Raw genomic sequence first — 8561 nt, 5'->3', positions numbered from 1 at the left:
GGGAGGTGGTTGACAACCAAATAATAATAACAACAAATAAACAGATGCCAGATCATAATGTGTCATGGAGAAAAGTAACGCAGGGTTAGGAGCGAAAGGACTGGCTGGGACGTGGGGTTTCTACGTTACACAGGGTGATGGGAAATATCTCACTAATGAGGTCCCCCTTGAGCAAAGACATGAAGGAAGTAGGCCCTCATGCACTGCAGATTCTCGGGGAAGAGCATTCCAGGCAGAGAGGACAGCAGGTGCAAAGGTCCTGAAGCAAGAGTGAAAAGGGTATTTGCAAAGAGCAGCTGGAAGCCAGTGGGGCTAGAGCAGCATCAGCAGGCAGTGGAATCAGGTGGTGAGTGCAGAGAGGTCACTGGAGGCAGATCCAATAGGGCCTTGAAGGCTGTTGTGAGGATTTTGCTTTTACTCCGAGTGAGATGGGAAGCCCTGGAGGGTTCTGAGAGAAGGAGTAACAGAACTGACATGAAGGGACTTAAGAGTCAGCCCTGGTGTTCAGATTAGACTGCAGGGGCCACAGTAGGAAGAGGGATCAGGTGGAAGGCTACTACACCAATCTAGATAGAGAGCTGATGGCGGTGTGGACCTGGGGTGGTGGGGAGGCAATAAGACCTGGTCAGAGCCTGGATGTAATTTGATCTGCTGGTGGATGAGATATGTGTTATGGTGGAAAGAGAGAATAAGCATTCAGTTATCCGCTGAATGGACCAGGTACAGGTGGAGCAGATGAGGAGGGGGCATATGGAGTTTGAGAAGCCCATGAAATGGCCAATGGAGATGCCCAGCAGAGTGTAAGGAGTTGGGGGGACAGTGTAGGCTGGGGATATAAATGTGGGTGTTGTATGCAAACGGGTGGAATGCAAAATCCTGAGGCTGGATGAGAGCACCCATGAAATATGGGTAACTAAAAAGGAGAAGAAGTCCAAGGACTGAGCCTTGGGGCATTTCAAAGTTGAGAGGTTGGGGAGATGAGGAGAAAGAAACAAAGGAATCGGAGAGGGACCTGACAGGGAGGTAAGAGGACAGCCAAGGGCAAGTGGCATCCAGGAAGCCAAGTCAGAAAGAGTTCAAGGAGAAGGGAGTGCAATCAATTGTGCTGGATTCCACTGAAAGTTCATGTGGGGTAAGAACTAGAACTTGACCATGGAGTATTCATAGACTGTGAACACCTGATTAAAGTGGATTTAGAGAGAATGAGAGATGAGTGGAGACAGTGGTACAGACAACCCTCCTGAGGGCTGTGGGGTAAGGAAGAGTTGATAAACCACTGAGAATTGTCCAGCAGAAAGGAAACAATTGGTGACGATTCAGGAACATGGAGTCAAGGTCTTTTGCTTGGAACAGTAGTTATTCACGGTAACAGAAGGGAAGGCAGAGCTGTAGTTAGAGGCGCAGCCTCGTGGGTGGGTGTGACCGTGAGAGTGCTAGGAGTCAGAAGTTCTCTTCCGAGTGCACAGTATCTCTTTTTTCAGCAAAAAAGAAACAAGGTCATCAGCTAAAAGTGAGGAGATGTTGAGAGTTTAAAGGGAGAGGGCAAGATGTGAAATGATGGAGTGAAAGAAAGGACTAGGGAAAGACACAAAGAGCAGGACAGCCAGGCAGACCAGGGAGCCCACCTAGGCTGGTGCTCAGGACAGTTCGGCGTGATGTGTGCTCCTCTCCAGGGTGGCTCAGCTGTCCAGGTGACGGCATGGAGAAAGAGGACAGTGGGATTAACCAGGGTCGGGGTTGCACCAGTCTCATGCACCAGAGAATCAGGGCCGAAGGAATGGCAGCGTGTGGAAGGGAACGGCTGTGACGATGGACTGTAGCATCCGAAGGGCTTAAAAGAAAAACGAGGGCACCAGCGAGGTGACAGACAGTGAACAGGAGACGGGAGCCGTATATCATAGATCCCAGTGGTGTCAGGGAATGGTTGAAGTCCAAGTACTAACGGCAGTGAAGGGAAATAGAAGGGGGGGGGGGGGTGGGGAATGGGACAGTTGAAACAGAGGGGGGGGGGGGGGGGGTTGGAGAATGGGACAGTTGAAACAGAGGTGGGGGCAGGGTAGTTTGGGGGTTATTGGTATTGGTAAATGTAGAGAGTGACCGTGGGATGAACGGCTGAGGGACAGCAGAGGACAAGATCATCGCCAATGAGATTAGCACCTGGAACTAGGGCACGGGAAGAATTACTGATGTAGACATTGACATCACTGAGACATGGTGCTGGAGGACAGGAGCATCCTTAGGAAAAGACGGCTGTGGGCCAGGCGCTAAGGGCATCAGGGACTCTGGGAGGGCCACCAGGGTCTGTAGGCGGTCCCATCAAGGAGGAGAGCTGTCGCCGCTGGACAAGTGTGCTTCAGAGCTGGGCATTTCATTGCTGCTGCTGCTGCTGGTGTCTGAGAGGAAGAAAAGAGGAGAAGAGAACAATCCAGAGTACAGCAAAGGCAGAGGGTAAGAAGGGCCTAGATCGGCGCTGTCGCATAGGAATAAAATGTGAGTCACACAAGTAAATTTTTCTCTAGTAGCCACATTAAAAGAAGTAAAAGAAACCAATGAAATTAATTATTATGTTATATTTAACCCGATGTGTTCAATATATCATTTCAATACATAATCAATATGAAAAATACTGATGAGATATTTTATGTTCCCCTTTTTTACATTGTCTTCCAAAAGCAGTGTGCATTTTGCTCTTCCAGCATGTCAGCTAGCCACCTCTCCTACGCTCAGTAGCCTCGGGTGACAAGTGCTACCATGCAAACAGCGCAGGTTTAGCTCCAATGCAAAACTGAAATTGCTCAGACAAGGGAGTCAAGTGTTTTCATTTTTTCATAACAAACCTACATCAAAGACTAGAAATAGAAAATCAGAACCTAATCAGAATTTTTGAGAAAACTGACAAGAACATCTTTCTGAGTCAGACAGTCTCACCCACTCGGTCACTCTCAGACACAGAGTCATTCAGTGTCAGCTTCTCGTTCACCCCATGCACCCGCATGTGACCCCCCCAACACCTCACTCACTCATCCTGAACCCACAGCCTACTGCACTTTTGCCACTGACCCGTACTCTGAAACCACCTGTCCTAGACTTTCCTTTTGCCATACTAGTTTCTATTCAACTTTTCCTCCTTTCCCCAAAAATTTCTTTCTTTTTTTTTTTTTTTTGTCTTTTTTGTGACCGGTAAGGGGATTGCAGCCCTTGGCTTGGTGTCGCCCGCCCCGCGCTCAGCCAGTGAGCGCACCAGCCATCCCTATATAGGATCCGAACCCGTAGCAGGAGTGTCGCTGCGCTCCCAGCGCCGCACTCTCCCAAGTGCGCCACGGGGCCGGCCCTCCCCAAATATTTCTAAAGAAATTTACAAAAATCAGTTGGGAAAGGTGTTCCAACATTTAAGATCAAACTGTAATTTTCTTTAAAAATCATAATGAAGTAGCCAAATTCTATGGTTCAAGGGATTTCTTTCTCTGAAGATAGGTCGAATTTCCTTCCATCCTTTAAAAATTTACGTGTAAGTCCCTGTTCTAAGTGTTAAGGATAAAGCAATAAATAAGACACAGGCCTCTGCATAGTTTTTCAGGGAGACAGATGGAACTGAATCTAATTCATTATGGCAAGTGGAATAAAGACGACCCTGGCCAGGGCTGGCAAGCACACCACAGATGCATAGTCCTGGGGCATCCAGGGAGGCCTCACAGGTTTGGGTGTTGAAGGGTCAGTAGGAGTTCATTAGCTGAGAAGAGGAAAGAAAGGCATTTTAAGAAAAGAGAACAGGGGCCGGCCTGGTGGCGCACTGGATAGTGCGCCGCTTGGGAAGCGTGGCGGCGCTCCCGCCCGAGGGTTCGGATCCCACATGCAGACCAGTTCCTGCTCACTGGCTGAGCGAGGCGTGGGAGCAACACCGAGGGTTGCAATCCCGTTGCCGGTCCCCGGTCCAGTACGGGGGCAACACTGAGGGTTGCGATCCGTTGCCGGACACGGAAAAAGACAAAAAAAAAAAAAAGAAAAGAGAACAGCCTGGGCAAAGGCATGGAGGCAGGAGGGCACAGAATGTTCCTGTTGGGGGCTGGGGAGACTTGTAGATCTGGGGTGGAGTATGACCTACAAGGAAAGGAATGGCCGGTTTATGAAGCTTCTTAAGATGTGTCAGGCTTATTCTACAGACTATCCTTATCCAGCCTTAGCGCTTAAAAATTACCCAGGGTTGCTTATTAAAAATGCAAATTCCAGGTCTTCACTGTTTCAGAACGCCTGGGATGAGGCCCTGGAATCGGAATGTTCATAGCCCAGGGGAATCTGAATGTTCATAGTCTCAGTGAGAAATAACTAGGACAATGGTGAAAGGAGGGAATGGATTCTGGAGACATTTCAGACGAGATGGGTCAGAGGGAAAGGGACAGCCAGGGGTCCATGGACAGAGATTTCCATCTGATGAGGCCTTACTGTAGAGAGACTACTGATGACTGAGATCAGGCACAGGAGGAATGTGGCTGGGAGATTGGGAGAACTGAGAGCTTGGTTTGTGGGGCTCTGAGAATGACATACTTTGAGGATGTGCATCGGGGCAGGTGCCAGGTGTGCTCTTTGGTGTATTGCCTGCTCCTGAGGGCCTAAATCTTCTGATAAGCAGAACTGCATAAAACAAAGAGATCTATAAAACACTATCCAATAATGTGGTCATGCCCGATTATAAATTTCAAATGCAGAAGTGGTCTAAGACCAAGCTCTGAGACCTTATGCTCTGGGTCATTCCCACATCTCTGGCCCAGACTCGTGGGATGCATCCCTGGCCGTTGTTCCTGCACCAGTCCATCCTTCCCAGTCTCTCACATTGCCACCCTTTCTCTCTTCATTACTCCCTTTGCCATGACACTTCCCCTTGCAGCAGCGTTAAAATTATATCTCCCCCACGGTTATGGACTAAATTGTGTCCCCCTCCAAAATTCTGGTGTCTTATAAGAAGAGGAAGAGATGCCAGAAATCTCTCTCTCCATGGTGAACAGAGGAAAGACCATGTGAGGACACAGGGAGATGGTGGTCATCTGTAAACCAGGAAAAGACTCTCACCGGACCAGCCCAGACAGCACCTTGATCTTGGACTCTGGCCACCAGAACTGTGAGAAAATAAATACCTGCTGTGTAAGCCATCCAGCCTAATGTATTTTGTTATGTCAGCCCTCATAGACTGGTACACCCACTAAATTGCAGGACTTGAAGATGGGACTCTAACTTATTCATGTCTGAATCTACAGTTCTTGCATACAGTAGGCATTCAATAAATACTTGTTGAATGGTTCCAAGAAATAAAGCCCATCACAACAGTTCTGAGAATACACTCTGCTTCCCCATGAGAGAAAACCACTACTTTAAGCACAGGGCATGGCAGTCAATAAAAACAGTTCTCTCATGGTTGGAGTATAACTCATGAATCACATATTTAGGCAGATTTTGAGCATGATGTGATTGGAATGCAAATAAAAACCCCATTAGAACTAATTCTCATTCAAAACTTATCCTACCCCTCCAAATTGTTTTGTTATAGAGGAGTTTTATTTAAAAGAACACATTGCTCAAAACCAATTCCCAGTCTTACCTGACCAAACTGAATTTCAGTCTCTCCAGTGATCCAGCAAATGTCGAGAAATGAGGCCCTGCCTGCATACACCCCAAACCCTCTCCTCCTCCAGGATCCATGGTCATTTATCCTACCCCTCCAAATTGTTTTGTTATAGGGGAGTTTTATTTAAAAGAACACATTGCTCAAAACCAATTCCCAGTCTTACCTGACCAAACTGAATTTCAGTCTCTCCAGTGATCCAGCAAATGTCAAGAAATGAGGCCCTGCCTGCATACACCCCAAACCCTCTCCTCCTCCAGGATCCATGGTCATTTAGCATATTATTCATCTCTGTTGGTGGGTGACTGGGATATTTGGGGTTGGAAAGGGTGAGGAGAGTAGAAAGGTAGTTGCCACAGAATAATTTTGTTTTGGCTCAACGAGCCTTCCCTAACAGCAGAAGGAAGACCACACAGTTGAGTTCCAGAGAGCGATGCAGAGGGAGGCAGCATGTGCACTGCAGGACGTATCCCCAGGGGCAACTTCTCATCCCCAGGCCAACCCAGTGCTAGCACTAGAGGCACTCTGTCCACACATACAAATCATTTTTTGATACAGCAATTGTATTTGCAAAGACGTGCATTTACCTGGCATCGACAGTCCAGGGTGGAAGAAGATCGTATCCTAACAACCCTTGGTGGCCCCTAGTGTGGTCAGTAATGTGGTGGTGCAGATCTCAGCTGGGAACAGAGAGCCGAGCTGGTGACGGCGTTATTACTGATAAGCATTATTGGCAGGACCCCCGGAGCATCTTCCCGTCCTCTCTTCCTTCTCATGAAAGAAATTCCTAGGGAGAAAGGAATATGTTAGAGCATAAGAATATCATGGCATAGGCCTTAGAGTCTAAATCTTCTTTTCCCACAACATCTCCATTTTGTAAAATTCCCAAATTTGATAGGTGATAAAAAGGTAACTTGTTTTAATTTGCAATTATTTGATGGCTAATGACATTCTTTCATGTTAACAGTCACTTGTATGCTTCTGTGATGGATCATATTTTCATGTTCTGTGTCCACTTCTTTCCTTGAGCTACAAGAATGCTTTCTAAATTTAACATTTTATCACATATTATTACAAATTCTTTTCCCCCAGACACTGGAGTATCTTATAGAAAACATAAAACGCAGCTGGAGTTTTCTTAAAAACATTTACTTACTGTTGAAGTCTGACTATCCTCTGCAGATCACTGAGGTTCACAGCCTGAAGGAATCATGTAGATACTGCAAACAACCCCCTTGCTTTACAGGTGAGGAAGTTAACTCACTATTAGCCTGAAGTGACCTGTTTAGTAGCAAAGGCAGCACCACAGTCTAGATTGCCCAAGTCCAAGTAGGCACTGTTTCTCCCCTAAACCCACCAGCTCACTGTCAACAGTCCATTTATGTGTGAAGTTCGCACACCCATTCATGTGGCTTGAACTTTGGGGACATTTAATAATGGCCTTTATTCACCAGAAGCAACAACCAAAATCAACTTGATTATTGATAATAATCTTCATTAAAAGCCTCAAAGGAGGGCTGGCCAGTTAGTTCAGTTGGTAGAGCATGGTGCTGATGACACCAAGGTCTAGGGTTTGATCCCTGCACCGGCCAGCCACCAAAAACAACAAAGCCTCAAAGGATAGAACTTTTATTTATCAAAGAATGAATCTTACTTATTAAAGGATGGATTCTTATTTGTTAAAGTACCATCTACCCAAGGCCAAACCCGTAACAACAGCAACAACAAATACAGAGATGTGTTGTTTTCAGAAATACTGTCTCTGTTCCCACTTTCTTCTGTGAAATGGAGCGACTGGTAGTCATCACTGCTATCAACCAGTGCTTCTACTGACGAAGGGCACCGTGCTTCACCTTGTGGGTCATGATATTGGGTGTCAGGCATGTCCTTTCAACAAATAATAGAAGTCCATTCAACAGCACAGCACTTTTAGCCAAGTCCTCCAAAAGAGAGTGAGATGTTATGTCGCTCCCCACCTCCACCAGACATACACAGGTGTTGTGTGGAATCCATGCCACCTCTCCTGGCTTCCGGCTCTGAGATGAGGCTGGAGCCTGGACACACTTGCTTCCCTCTGGTCCCCCTCCTGTCCTCCTGCCATCCTTTCTCTCTCTGTTGCTCCATCTCTTCTCACACTGCCCTTTGGGTCTTGGTGATCCTCCTAAGGGCGCTTGGCCTAGGAGCTATACTTTCAATCAAACTGATCGCCAGATGCAAGACCTAAGCCAAGTAGCACAGTCCCTTGGAAGCTCGGCTCCTTCGCATCATTGGCATTTTAATGCACTTCTGGAAGGCTGGGGTATAGAAAAAGCTCGAGTCTGAATAGCACTTTGCCCATACGAGTCTCATGGAAATGCCAAACTGAGATAACAAATCGGCAAGTGGGGAAACCAGCACGGTGGTTTCCATAGATGTTTAGGGATGTGGGCTTTGCAGAGCCGGTGCCCTGGCAGGTCTACCCGAGACTGCCAGCTGCATTTACCTCTCAGCAAAAGGGGGAGGAACAGATGGACAGTGGAACTGATAGAGAAAACAAGGACAATCGGAGAAGGCAATGAGTTTTAAATGCCATACATGAGTGCTTGCTCGGGCGTTCTCCAGAGACCGAAGAAGCAAACATTTCCTTCCACATTCCCATTCAGTTGAGCACAGTCCTCCCATGGCCCCGGATTCCCAGCCTACCACATCACTCTTAGGAAGAAAGAGAGAGGGGGCTGAGGGGGGAGGCTTGGAGGGGAGAAGAAACAAAAAGAGAGGAAAGCCAGCAAAACCAGAGTTTGAGGAGTGGGCCACCTGAAGCCTCTTGTTCCCAGGCAACCGAAAAGACAGCCTGACCCTAGGCTGGACTTCCTAGGCATGCAGATCCAGAGAAAAGAGCAAATTCTTCCCTCTGTGTGTGTGCAGTAACCTGATAAACAGAAACCCATTTGTGAGATGGAATTTCCAC

At 47.3% G+C, this 8561-nt stretch overlaps 1 protein-coding gene across 1 annotated transcript in view; it reads right to left on the bottom strand.

The window, feature by feature from the left end:
* The window catches only part of MAS1 (MAS1 proto-oncogene, G protein-coupled receptor), a 12019-nt gene that overhangs the window by 1772 nt on the left and 1686 nt on the right, over positions 1–8561 (bottom strand). Inside the window, exon 2 of the mRNA XM_008586757.1 lies at positions 6202–6401. The gene's annotated coding sequence lies outside the window, so the exon portion shown is untranslated. The remainder of the gene's footprint in view (positions 1–6201; positions 6402–8561) is intronic.

Source organism: Galeopterus variegatus, unplaced genomic scaffold, assembly GCF_000696425.1.
Source record: "Galeopterus variegatus unplaced genomic scaffold, G_variegatus-3.0.2 Scaffold4103, whole genome shotgun sequence".
Classification (NCBI taxonomy): Eukaryota; Metazoa; Chordata; class Mammalia; order Dermoptera; family Cynocephalidae; genus Galeopterus; species Galeopterus variegatus.
Note: the sequence above shows the minus strand (reverse complement) of the source record. Positions and strands in the feature narration are given on the sequence as shown.